The sequence below is a fragment of the Coturnix japonica genome, chromosome 14, assembly GCF_001577835.2.
Source record: "Coturnix japonica isolate 7356 chromosome 14, Coturnix japonica 2.1, whole genome shotgun sequence".
Taxonomy (NCBI): domain Eukaryota; kingdom Metazoa; phylum Chordata; class Aves; order Galliformes; family Phasianidae; genus Coturnix; species Coturnix japonica.
Genome location: NC_029529.1, coordinates 9,496,192 through 9,509,348, shown reverse-complemented (window position 1 = coordinate 9,509,348; position 13,157 = coordinate 9,496,192). Strand labels below are relative to the sequence as shown.

Sequence of the window (13,157 nt, the reverse complement as noted above, 5' to 3'; positions counted from 1 at the left end):
GATATGTACATATGTACAATGACACCCCTGCCCCCAAAGGATGCTTTGCAGTGTCTTTAAAAAGTAAAAATAAAAATTGCTCCTCTCTTCAGATAGTTTGCTGCAAATAATCCTTAACTTCTTCTACATTCCCTGGATAAGTAACCACAGTTTGCTGCTGTTCTGGCTCATGCTATCTTCGGTAAACACCAGAGCTTACTAAGCCCCTGTTGCTTAGAGGCATTTCCCAGATACAGAGATCAACTGGACTTCTTCGTGCTTCATGGAGCACAGCAATGGGTTCCTTTGTTTGTGTCTGAGAAGAGCCTCTGCTGGCTGCAGGGATGGGGAAGCCACTGTGAGAGCATCTTAGTTACCTGGTGTGATGGAGATGGGGATTCCTGCTGCAGTCACAGGGGCAGGTGAGGGGCAGGACATCCTCTGCTGTCCCTCAGTGCCCACGTCTGCCCAGTACCCGGGGTGGAGCTGGGACCTGGCTGTTGTGTCACCAGCCTCAGAGCAGCCTCCTGGAGGCTCTTGCCAGCCCCAGGTGATCCCAGCAAGCACGCTGCTTCCTCCATGTCTCCAGGGGCAGACACCATAGTCTGGTATGGTTTAATTCAGGGCATCTGGTTTAAATTTCCTTCTGTTTCATTTAAAATATATATATTTTAAAACTTTTGAGCTATATAATGTTCTGCAGCGCAAAGCATCTCAAAGATGTGGTTTCAATAGGAAAAAGGTCTGCTTTATCATCTCATATCAACCTATTCCCAAACTGGATGCTTGCCAGTGTTGTCAGACATCCTCCTCCCCAGAATCCCACTCTGGCTGCAAAATTTCAGCAGCTATTATGCAGTATTTTGTAAGGGGTTTTTGGTTTGTTCTGCCACAGGAGCAGCCCCAGAAGCAGTGCCCAGCAGGATGGGCTGCTCACAGGGATCTGACCTGGGGGGATTCAGTGGATGCTGCGGCTGAGTCCAGGTCTTACTTGCACCTTTCACTCCTATGGGTTTTTTTCTGGGCAGTATTCAATACTGAGGAGATCATTTGCTCTCATATTTATTGCCCTTGGCTCCTCTTTGTTATATAAAACAGCTAATTTTCAAAGTCATCTTCTGACTTGTGTATGGAGATACAAGCTGGACAAAAAAAATGTTCTGGGCAACGTTTCAAAGCAGTGGCAAGGCTTCCTGATGGCAGCTTCTGTCGCTTTTCTATCTTGCAGTAGCAATTGCTCTGATGTTTTGTTTCATTAAATAATACAGAGGAGAAGTTTGTTTTACTGCAACTAGCTGCTATTGGTATTCAGTGAAGTAAGAAAACCAACCTGGTAGTTTTCCAGGGCTGTTGTCTGAGCCCTGAACACAGACAGTTCAGTGACAGAAGTGTGAGTTGCTCCAAGACTCAATAGTTGCTGCAGATCACCCCGCACCATTGCTATACAAAATCAAAGCTCTGTTACAGCATCAAGATATGCTGTACAAAGATTTCTGAGGGAGACAAAACCAAATACTCAATGAGAGCTGATAGCAGGAATCTCGCTTGAGACTTTCTCTTTAGACTAGTTGCATAAGTACATCTGAATGTTTGTGTCCTGTATCTTGATAAATTTGTTCATGTGATGAGCTGCCAGGCTCCAGAATGGAGTCTGAAGCTCTCACTACATCTGACTTCCAAACACTGTATTTATTATTGCTGCTTGCTTTTATTACTGCTGTTGCCTTGGTGTGTGAGGGGTACCATCACAGCACAAGGTTCCACTGAGGGCAGTTGCTTTGCACACACAAGCAGTGCAGCCACTGGTGTGATTCAGGTGCTGCATTTCCAGGCTGGCATTGAAACTGCCGGTGTGACTGTGGAGTCAGCATGGCAGAGAAGAGAGAATGAAGGAGAAAAGCAAGCTTTTAATCTCAAAGGGGCCTTGTTATGCAATATATTAACTCTTGAAAACCTTGTTTGGGAGAATCTGTTAGGAATGCAATTCAGCAGGCAGCTAGAAAAATTCAACTGGGGCCAGGGAAGCTTTCAAGGCATCCAGCCTGGGCCAGCAACTGGAGAAATAATATCCTTTGCCCTATGAGAGTTGAAGCAGTGCAGCAGAAAGCATCTTTATTTGTCGTGTGTTTCTTTTTTTCCACTGGATCTCTTTACATGTTATCAGGTTTTGTCATACATTAGTGTGTCTATGTGGAGATTTGCATCAGAATGTTTCATTTCAAGGAAAAAAAAGTCATTGCAGGCTGTGACCGGCCTGAGTGCAGCCATTAAGCATTATACACTGAGAGCGTATTGTTCACTTATGTGATAATTTTACTTCCAATTATATCTGGGTAATGAATAAAGACAGTTAAGACTTTAACCTATTTTCAGAAACCAGAGTTCTATCAACATGCAGTTATTTATGCTAATGAAAATAATGATCTTTTTATAGTGCTTGTCACTGAAATGGAATGATGTCCTGCCAACTGTGCATGTTTGCCAGTGGCTACAAATTAATCAGCTAAACTGGAGTGGTAATTGGAGTAAAGACAAGTCAGGGGGCAGAAAGGCCAGCTTTGGCAGAATAGCTTTTGAAGAAGAATACCCTGTTCAGCGCACAAAACAAAAGAACTTGTTTATATAATGCCGTTGTTTAATTAAATTTAAGCAGCTGTTTCATCAAGAGGTCTTTGAAGATAAATATGGAGAGTGATGGGCAGGGGAATCAAAATGTGATGATGATTGTGTTATACTGGATTGTACTGCACGTTTCCCTCGCACCTGCTTAATGAAATGATCTCAGAGAACTCGTGATTATAGACTGCAGAGAGATACCTGGGTGTAACTCCTGCTGCTGGCACTGAATACACGAGGACCACATGTGGAGAAGCTGGCTTCAAAGTTCAGTGCTTGGGCTGTTCAGCTGAGCACGCACAGAACGTTGCCTGAGTGGTTCTCAGCAAATAGGCCAGGCATTCACCTTACTTCCCATAAGCTCCCCTTGATCTTCTGTGTTGACTTCACGTTAACAAAAACAAGTCCGAGTTCTGTCATTGCAGGACTTTGGGATCTGGCTTCCCTTGGTTTTTGGGCTGCTCTGCTACAGCTCATCTTAGACAGGTGGTATCTCACTGGGAGCTGCAGCCTCCTGCTCTGACACATGGGCAGCGCGGAGCTGTGCTGACTCGCTGCTCATTGTGGGTGCTGATGAATATGTCTTGCATATGCTTTATAAATATTTGAAAGTAGTTTTCCTATGCCTATTAGTGAAAAAGGCACAGAGCCTTTTAGAGCCAGTTTCTGGAACGGTGAGATCCTTCAGCATTTCAGCAATATAAATAATAATTAAGAGCTGGCACTGGTTGAAAATATTTTTGCAAAGGTTTTTATTTCATCCAGGAAATAGTTTCATTATAGTCAAAGCCCATTACAGGAGCATTTTGTTTAGTGTTCCTTCTGTATTCTTCAGACTTAAAGGATTGTTCCTCAATGGCAGACAGGGCAGCGTTTTGCTGAAAGATGAAGAAATACATTTCTAAGTTTTAATTTTCCCTCCCAAATGTATTAAATGCAATTCTCCTACTGTGAGTCATGGAGCCATTTTGCTCAACCAACAGACACTCATGCAATGAGAAGCTTACCCCGTGGCAGACTCAGTAGGATCTTTGTTTGCCGTTCATTCCTGTTTAAGATCATTCTGTAACCCATCCCTGCTGCTGCTGCTGTGTGCTGTTAAAGGCAGAGGCCACGTTGCATCCCAGAAGATGCTGCAAGTCATTCTCTTGTGAATATCTTTCCTTAGTAGGTCAACAGTGTTGATCTGTGCTGGATGGGAGCAAGGCAGGAAAAACAGCTTACAAGCTTTAAGCACTATTTAAAGAATGTTTAACATGCTGTTGACAAGTCACTTATCAACACAGATCATCAGATGTCTTTGTGCTCTTAGAACCCAAATCCTATTTCTCTTGCCATACAAAATCACTTCCAGTCCCAGAAGATATTTTGTGACCCTTCTGTTCAGGCACCTCTCCCAGGGGCTGGGCACGGTACCTCCAGCCCTACCTGCAGCTGCAGGAGGGGTGTGGATGTCCATTGTGGCAATGAAGGTGAACTTCTATAGGATCAGGCCTTATTTGAGTAAAGCAGTGTACCGTATCATATTAAACTGGCACCCTGACTGCTTCCGTGAGCTTGGCCCTGTGGAGTTTACAATAAAATGGCAGTAATTATGTTATAAGGTGTATAAAGACTTTATTCCAGGCACATGCTCATTAAGCCCTTTCAGTCATCATTAACATCAACCCCTAAAGGACAACAATGGTAATAATGCAACATAGGGTTGAGAACTGTGGCGTTTAGTAAGAGAGCTCAGTGGAGTGATTTGAAAGCAGAGCCTCTCTCCCAGCCTTCTGCTAGGGACAGGAGAATGAAGGTGTTTGGCATTCGTTAATAATTCTTATATTAAATATAGATTAATCTGGATGTTCAGCATATAATAGGAATGAATTTAGCATTCCAAATAGACGTTGTGGTGATGGGTGCATAGATTGCAAGGATCCATGTCCAGACCCACTGGGATGCCTAGTACAACAAGAGCTGCCTGGCCACACCATGGGTTTGAACGCTTTGTGAAAGGCAGAGGATGAGGAGCAACGCTCTCTGCAGGGGCAGCTCTCTGGGTGCTGCAGGTTTAAATAAAGTCTGTGGTTTCCTTTGTAGAAAGATGAAGAATGAATGAATAGGAGAGATGAAGGACGATTGGGTATGGTTGAATCACCAGCAGGGCCAGAGGGGAAGCTGCAAACTGCAGCAGCAGCCCCTGCTGGGTGCTGCTTCATGCTCTCCCTCCAGCCCTGCTCCCCTGCCCAAGCCCACAGGCACTGTACCTGTCCCCAGGGTTGTTGCAGCAAAGCAGCTGCTGGTGAGCTGCTGTGTGGGGTGCAGGGTGGGCTGGTAGCTGAGGTGGGAATTATTTTCCCTCAGCTCTGGCAGAGCTGATGAACCTTTTCACATAATTGATAAGTTTCATCCACGAGGGCCTTCTGGAGCCCAGATGGAAAGGCAGCATTATTTCCCCAACTGCTTCATCTCGCTCCCCAGCCTCAGCTTCCTTCTCAGTAGAAGCTCATCACGTTAAAAAGCCAGTGTGCCAGGGCAGGCAAGGGCTGGAGTGAGCTATGTAAAGAAGATTAAATTCAGCAATGGGAAGGGACAAGTAATGAGGGCTAGAAGTTGAACTGATGGGTCTCTACCCATTTGGTTGCTCCAAGGTCAGCTTCTCTTTGTTTCCTCTGGTGTATCTTTAATATCCTCCTTTCTGTCCGATACAAATCATTGATTCATGCTTGGGAACTCAGCTCCTGTAAGATTTTAGCGCTGGGCTGAAGGCTACAAGGTTACTGAAACAACAAGCAAAACCAGTTTTATTGTGAAGCATTTAATATCCTGTTTCTAGCAGTGCAGGCTTAGAGGAATAGCATGGCACAATCCTTCTACCTGCATACCCAGAGTGCCTCCAGCATCAAGGAGGGGAGAGGGAGTGGGTTCAGAACCATCGAATAAAGAGACATCCCTGTCGTACCAGTCCCTCTTTCACATAAATCTGCACCTTAAAAGCTCTTCACAGTCAAACGAGGCCAAAAAAGAATGTTCTCACAATCACATCTCTCACTCCCAGTCCTACTGCTTGTTCATTTCTTGCTTATGTGCAGTGTTGCATAGTAATCACAGTGGGGCATAGAGCTGATCTTATGCTTGTCCACAAAGTGCACGTAAATTTGCAGCACTATATTAAAGAAAAAGTCTTTATAAATATATTGTGTGAAGTAAGGGTTTGTTTTGTTATTATTTTTCAACTGAAAGTTGATGCTGCTTTCCAAGGTCCTTGTTGTATCTTATTTAAACCGTTTGCTCAAATATGGAATGTTTTCTTGCAGGAATTAATCCAGATCCAGAGAGAAAAAAAGACCTGTTTAGCTTTCAGGAAGATCGTTTTCTTGTGACAATCAAAACAGAGGTCGTGTTCTCCAGAATTCATGTTAATTCTCTCACTTACAGGAGGTGTACACGTGTGGAAGCTTTGCACCTTGCATGGTCACTGCAGCCCACCAGCCTGCACACAGAGGTGAATGCGTCGTGATCCGTGTCATAGGAACCTCTCACTGAGTGAGAAGCTGTCATTGCAGGTAAGCATCTGGCCTGAGAAATGGCCATTGAGAGATGACTGTAGGGTGGGTTTTGTAATACAGCCATTGCTTATTTTGGATAATGCCGCGGTTGTTATTCCGAACAAAAATACGTCTCAAGTTTCTTGTAGCTGAGGGCGAAATTTTTTCTTAATAACTTTTCCAGCTTTACATTTTCCTTTCTCAAGGTGTTCCTTTACGGTCAGGCTGCTGCGTGCTATATTTAGCAGTACAAGTGGGTTTGGGGGGGAAAAAAATTACATTTTAAAGTAAAATGTGGTGGAATTTATTTACTTGTAGAAATGTTTATGTAGCTATGGATCAACAGGCGAGGGAGATTGTAACATCCCAGGGTGCATTTGTGTGTGTGAGAAGGTGCGCAAGAGGAAAAAAGACAGTGCTTAATAATGTGTATACACAGAAATCCAAGGAACAAAGACATTCAGATTGAAACCAATGCATACGTTTTTGCTTATATTAATATCGTACCTGGGTAAGACCATAAGAAAAATAACAAGTGATGACTGGAGAAGCACAGGTGCATGTGGATATGCCTGCCTGTGCTCAGGACTGATGGCAAAATGTCACAAATTGACTTTACTGCTAGAAAATAATCCTTGCATACTTAATACTGAGTGTTTCTATTGCCCTTTGTTGAAAGCATTTTTTCTGCATATGAAACTATTTTAGCCATCTCAGTCATTAACAAGTGCCTATGAAATGAGGGTGGTATTTCACCTGGTAACACCTTGAACCCCAAAAGGCAGTTGCCACCAAGGGGCATTATGTGACAGCTGCATTCAGACTTCAGTTGTTCTTGTATTTCCTCTCTGCTGGGTAGGCAATGGTACAGGCTTGGCACCATGAGCTCAGGATTTCATTCAGTTTGGCACTTTTTACCTCTTTTTAGTTCCTCTGTTTTTCAGGCCCACCTTTCTGTTTCCTCCCCTGTGAGGTCCCCAGATAAAAACAGCTTGGGCTGGAAATGGAATGCCTATCTCAGAACTTCAGTTTCTATTAATTACAGGGGGAAAATAATTTACTTAGTCAATAGTTGCAAAATAAACATATATATATAAAATAATAAGTTTTCTGTGGGTTAAAAATACTCCTGGGCAAAGAGACACACCAGCAACAAGAACATCCACGCCATGTGTGATGTCTCAACACACTGTTCGACTAGAGGTGATGAATAGGAACATGCAAACCCATGTTGACTGCAGAAATATTCATATTTGGCTATAGCTAAACTTGCCATAGCAGATGAGAGATCCTCAGGGAGCTTGAGGGACTGATAGGTATTAGAAGGTCAGGTTTCTTTTGGATCTGGACATCCTAATTTAATTCTGGCTAATGCCTGCTGTATGAATAATTCATTAGCATTTCTCAGTTTGGAACTAAACTTCTCAGAGAATTTAGTAAGTGTGAATGTTGCTGCAGTAAACATATGCCGATTATTTTTTTAGGAGCTAGAAAATGAGGTTGCTCCCAAAAAAGTGGGTAAAATAATTAAAATGTAAATTGAAATAAATTATTCACAGTACTAAATTTAAATAAATGACTTGAACACCTAAACTCAATTAAGGCATGTTGTTAGTTAGAATACTCAGTATTGTAAAGCAGATGTACAAAGCCAAGAACTGGCACCAAAGAAAGTGTTCAATGTGCATGAATGTTTTATAGGTAACGGAGCATATACCCTAAGGGCCTTAAATATTACATTAAATTATACATTTCTAATAAAGAAAATATAAATGAATATGGAACAAATGTTGACTTTCAGATTAAAACACCAAATATTTCTTTGAGGAGCGAGCTTTACCATTGCATAGCAGTTACAGTATTATCTTGTTTAATGGCTTAAACACTGTTGTCAGCTAAATAGCTGTGTATGTACAAAAAGGCATAAGTGCCATTGGCAACTGTTGTGTAGCATTATGGAAACCATTCTAAAATAAGACCACATTTACTGTCACTTCAAACTCTTAAAATTTTAATAGCAATAACATATTCAGCAGAAGAAAGTTACTAATTTGCTATAGCTCCATCCATCCTTCCTTCTTTCTGTTCATCTTTCCACCCTTACTCCCTTTCCTCTTCCCTTTCCTCTTCCCTTTCCTCTTCCCTTTCCTCTTCCCTTTCCTCTTCCCTTTCCTCTTCCCTTTCCTCTTCCCTTTCCTCTTCCTTTCCTGCTCCTTTCCTCTTCCCTTTCCTCTTCCCTTTCCTCTTCCCTTTCCTCTTCCCTTTCCTCTTCCCTTTCCTCTTCCCTTTCCTCTTCCCTTTCCTCTTCCCTAAGCAAAGCACTTTGCTGGGTTTCATTGCTATTTGACAGGTGAAAATATACACATAAATCCAAGCATGTTCAGGGACAAAGCAGACACATTGGGAAAAAGCTTCTGAAAGATTTTTTCCTACTGAATCATTTGAAGTTAAGATGTAAGCCAGTTTGGGGCCTCTGCAAAGCAGCATAACAAATATTGAGCTCAGCTCTAATTGCTTCTGTTAACCACCTAGTGAAGCCATTGCACATTAACCGTTTTCAATTACGACAGCTATGAGAAAAGATCCAAACACAAGTGCAAGTGAGGAAAACAGTGTGCAGACATTTTAGTTCAGGGAACCAAACTAAATAGGGTTATTGTTCTGAGAACATAACGCTGGGCTTTAAGGAGAGGGAGCAGTGGGGAATATCAGCTCATTCTCCTCCTTGGCTGAAACAACGAGCAGCCTGAACCTGCTCCAGAAGGACACCAATATGTGAAGCATCTTATTCTCTCAGCCAGCAGCATCCCAACAGGAGTGCTGCAGAGAAGCCTGCAGAATGCAGCATGCTCAGAAGCCAGGCTTGGTACTTCATCTCCACTGTTAGCACAGAATTCAATGGGAAGGGACCCCCCTTGTATATGGCAGCTTTGGAGCAGAGCCCATGGGTTCTGAAGGGTTCGCACGGTCATGGAATTATTTGGAAGGATTTTTAAAGATCTCTCATTCCAACCCTTTTCCACCAGCTCAGGCTGCCCAGGGCTGGGATGCCCTCCAGGGATGGGGCTCCCACAGCTCTCTGGGCAGCACTGCCAGGGCCTCACTGCTCTCCTCAATAAACATTTCATCCTTATGTATAAAGGAAGAGATAACCTCCTAGGCCCTACAGACCCATCTGATGGGTGATAAGAAGAGGGTTAATGCTCCTGTTCTCTTGGCAGAATACACCTCACAGCTGCCTGTATTCATTTCAAAGAGAGCCAGGGAACCCAGCCATAGGGGTAGGGGGAGGGAGGGGAATCTGTGCAGGGCCCAGCTGGAGCAAGCTGCACTGTCCTATAGGGAGCTATAAAACTCCTATGGTGAGGCTGGCACTTCTCCTGCTCTAACTCTGCATCAGATCTTTCATGTAGGAAAGAAGAGAAACCTTTACGGGAAAGGATGGCTTTAGTGTCAAAAATGAATGATTCAGTTTTATGAGTGGTTTCTGTTTATCTTTCTTCTGCCTTTGGCAAAAGGGAACATTCTTATACTAAGAACCAGGCTTCTCCTGGTTTTTGACACACAAGCAGTAATAATTCGATTAATATGGCTGTATGTACAAAAAATATGTGAGCCGGGCCAGTATTTACTGGCACCTTCAGAAGGCTGGCTTTATGAAGCCAAAAACATCAGGAGCAGTATCAACCAGGGGAGGGAAATAAGGCAGAAAATATGAGAGCTTGGTAAGAACTACTTAAGAAAAACGTTATTTAGCAGGAGAAAGAAGGCTGTATCTGTGTAGAAACGTAACAGAATAGGCTCAGCATAGTAAATCAGAAACCTCTCAAGCAGGAAGGAAGTGGCAAATAAGTCTTACAGATAAGGAGACAAAGCTGATAGTTAAGGAGAATAGAACTTTGTAGGAAAGTGACCAAAACAAAAAAAGGAGGTAAAGAAAAAGTGAAAAGTTTTAGCAAAATATTTCTGGAGTTAAAGGAAAAGAAAAAAAGAATGGAAACAGACCACTGGTCTGTTCTAGCATGGAAACAATAGACACTTCTTTTTTTTTATGATAACAAAGCAATAGAATTCAATAGAGATGTCTCGTTCTATACAGGGGTAAAGGATGATGTATTTGTTATATGATGATGGTAATGCACTTTCTTTTCCTACTGTAACTAAAGAGGATATTAATCAACAGCTACTGTAGTTAGACATACTTAAATCAGAAGTTCTGGGTAATTTGCATTGAGGAATTTCAAAGCAGCTGGCTGAGGAGCTTTTTTGGCAGCTAATATTGATTTTTCAGTAACCCGTGAATAAGGGAAGATTCCAGAAAGTAGAGAGATGGCTGGTTCCTTGTCAGTTTATTTAAAAGTTTAGAAGAGATGGCTGAAACAACAGAGTTTGTCAGGCTGACACCAATATGGGAAAATGGGGGAGTAACTCATAATTTATGTGTTTCACAGAGACTAAAAGATGCGTACCGTCATTAATGCTAATCAACAAAGTCTTTGTGGAAGTGGTTTTTCTTGAAGGAACTTTAAACTTAGATGGGTTTTAGGCTTAGTTGTCGTAGGAAAAGCATTTAGCAAATATATGTAGGCTTCATTAAAGCATTGCAGTATTGATGGCAAAACAGAACTATGAACTTAAAAGTTACAAAGAAAACAAATCAATAGGTGTAATAATAGGTCCACTAGAACAGAAAGATAAATGATAACCCGACTACAGAAGAAGTACCTAGAACAAGAAAAGAGAAGAGGCTCTTCTGAACAATGAAATCTATAGCAGAACCCAAATTACTTCAACTTTGAGCATTCCAGTTTGTGTATATTCCAGGCAGATATTTCGAGTTGCTAGCAGTGAAGCTCCCTAAGCAGAGGAACAATTTAATGAAGGTTGGGATAGTTTTCATCACTACAGAATCTTTATATTAGAGGTGGATACCTTTTCTAACTGAGGCTGTAGTTCCACTGTTGCTAGTGAAAGGTAATAAAGCAGACAAAATGTTCCAGACCCTGCAGGAGCTGCAGTTTGGCCCTATGGCTCTGGGTTCTCTGTTGGGTTACAACGCGTATATTACAATCAGAGATCCTCCCCCTCCCCTAGCTTTCTTCTAATTGCTTTTTTTGTCCAGCATGTGGCATTGACTCTTGGAATAGTATCCAAAAGAAGTTTATTTATAATGTACTAAAAGATGCAATCTCGGTAGCTGAACCAAATTTACAGTAGCAGCATTTTGGATGTCATGGGCATCCTAATGAAACTACAGCACTCCAAGCTGCGTGAGTGATGCTTTACTTGGCTCGAGTGTTGTTACTTGAAATCAAATAGAGGTGCTTGTTTTACTTCAAAGAACAGCAGAACCAACTCTTCCGATAGCTCATAGCTCCTCACACCGGCTCCTGGAAGTTCATATTCTTCCATGCTAAGAGATAGCAACTTCAGCCAGGCTTATAAAATAAACTTCTTTCCCAGATGAATTTCACAGTTTCAATCTGTGACTCTTAAGTAGTAAACAGATGCAGAGCATATGGGCTTTAGGGACAAATCAGCTGACCTTTAATGATTCCTTAAGTCCTTTCCTTGTTTTCCATCAATAGTGTATTTATTGATCACAGAGCTGGCTGGTACTGAATTCCTCTAGAGAAATTCAGCATCCAAAAGGCTAGGGAAAATCTTTAAAGTGCACAGCTTCGTTCTCTGGTCTGTTGTCATCAAAACTGAACCTCTGAAACTGTACTTTGCTGACAAAAAGGAATCTCTTCCATCGGCTGTAATGTCCTGGTATTGCTAATTTGGTTTCAAAGGTGAAACTATGTTTCCTTTCCAACCTCCATGTAGGTAGGTGACTCAGTGTGACTCACCAAACTCACATCACTTCTAGGGAGGTAGGATGAGCCAGTTCTACAAGAAGCTTCACTGGAGATTACGCTGTGAGTTACGTCATCTGAGTAGACTCCAGTGAAAAACGTGATGCCATACATCTGCATAGGCTTCCTGTGGTGACATCTACCAAGTGAAAGAAAGAAGGAATAAGAAATGAGAAATATCTTTTAATTATTTTTCCTGCAATTACTTGACCCATTTGCATGTGTATCAGCTGTAGAGTTGTGCCGTTATTACAGAAGAGTTGGTCAGTACTCAGAAAGTAATCTGAGAGCCCTATGGCAACAATCACTGCCTTAAGAGCACACTGAGAGACAGTTGTATATGAAATCAAAAATCTGCTGACCGTGACCTACCATGTCAGGGCTCTGCATCCATTCACCTAACACACTCATGTTGCAAAGCTCTGTGGAAACAGGATGTGAACATCTGATTGCTAAGCAACTTTGTTGCTACTTTCTGAGACAGGAGTAAGTTGCTGTTTCTGTTGGTCCCTATTGGATGTAACTACTGATTTATTGATGTTTGTAAAGTCCTTTAATATTCACGGATGAAAAAGATTGACTGACTATGTGCCAGCAGTAGCAGCCAGTGTCAGGACAAGGTTTCTGTCCCAAGTAGTTTGTAGATCTAAGAATCTAAGTTACACAACCGTAGGTTGATACAGATGTTTGTATCATGCTATGCTGGTAGCAAAGGGATCTGCATCTCTAAACCTGCATGGAAGGATGTGCGTTTATTTTACATCTCAGTGCCTGCATGTAACCACTCTGCAGCATGCACCTTTACATGTATTATTATGTTGAGTACTCACATTTCTCTTTGGCTTTAAGTGTTTGAGTAAGAAAACCTTTATACGCAGTACACATTGCATATGCAGTTACTGATGAAAACACATATACAACACATATGGCGCATTATATCATACACCATGTTGGGTATATGTTCAACCTCTTCCACTAATGCTTAAGCTCTGTTGCCTGATGATGTATAGCAATAGTACATCACGGGAGTGATGATGATCTGATGGTATATTACCATCATTTATTACTGGAATATCATCACTGGCATATTATTGCAATGTATCACCCCAGCAGCAGCCAGCAGGAATGGAGCTGCATGAGAGTTGAGTTCTGTGTTGTATTAATTCCTAAA

The 13,157-nt window shown here is 42.1% G+C and overlaps 1 long non-coding RNA gene across 1 annotated transcript in view; it reads left to right on the top strand.

The window, feature by feature from the left end:
• The window catches only part of LOC107320841, a 161,567-nt gene that overhangs the window by 112,067 nt on the left and 36,343 nt on the right, over positions 1-13,157 (top strand). Inside the window, exon 3 of the long non-coding RNA XR_004308961.1 lies at positions 6,019-6,146. This is a non-coding gene — a long non-coding RNA (uncharacterized LOC107320841). The remainder of the gene's footprint in view (positions 1-6,018; positions 6,147-13,157) is intronic.